This window comes from Procambarus clarkii, chromosome 47, assembly GCF_040958095.1.
Source record: "Procambarus clarkii isolate CNS0578487 chromosome 47, FALCON_Pclarkii_2.0, whole genome shotgun sequence".
In the NCBI taxonomy this organism is placed as follows: domain Eukaryota; kingdom Metazoa; phylum Arthropoda; class Malacostraca; order Decapoda; family Cambaridae; genus Procambarus; species Procambarus clarkii.
The window spans coordinates 28,208,523-28,209,581 of NC_091196.1; positions in this window are offsets into that span (position 1 = coordinate 28,208,523).

Sequence of the window (1,059 nt, forward strand, 5' to 3'; positions counted from 1 at the left end):
GCAGGTCGGCGTTCAATCCCCGACCGTCCAAGTGGTAGGACACCATTCCTTCCCTCCCCGTCCCATCCCAAATCCTTATCCTGATTAATTCTTAGTGCTATATAGTCGTCATGGCTTGGTGCTTTAACGACAATTCCCTTCCCTTCCCTTCCCTTTATCTATGTTTATGTGTCTGTATCTGACTCTTTTTCTTTCTCTAGTTCTACCCATATCTTTATCTGTATATCTTTTATTATTGTTTTTCCGTGTCCCTTCCCCTCCTCTCTTTCTCTGTCTCTGTGTCTTTCTGTCTTTGTGTCAGTGTCTTTGTGTGTGTCTATCTCTCTCTCTGTGTCTCTTTGCTTGTGGTTCTCCCGGCCTCTCTTCCCGTCTCTCTCTGTCTCTTTCCTGTCCACATCTCTGTTTCTCTGCATGTTTGCATCTGTCTTCTCAAATGAAGAACATGAGAAATATGGATAACATTAGCGCTAGACTCATTGATCTAATCCTTTCCGTCATCCAATTAGCTTTTCAATGAAGCTTTTTCAATTATCTTTACAAACAAAAAAAATGGCCAAACGTTAATTTCCTTGCACTATACAAAAGGCTCGCCATTCAGAGCCCCCACACATACACACACACACGCGCACACACACACACACACACACACTCGCACACACACACACACACACACATACACACATACACGCACACACACACGCGCGCGAACACACACACACACACGCGCGCGAACACACACACACACACACACACACACACACACACACACACACACACACACACACACATGGGATCCAAGATGGATCTTGGATCCACCATGTATGGATCCAAGAGTCAATGCTCGATCCTGCAAGCACATATAGGTGAGTACACACATACACACACACACACACACACACACACACACACACACACATTAAGTGAGAAGGTGGTGGAGGCCAAGACCGTCAGTAGTTTCAAAGCGTTATATGACAAAGAGTGCTGGGAAGACGGGACACCACGAGCGTAGCTCTCATCCTGTAACTACACTTAGGTAATTACACACACATGGGATCCAAG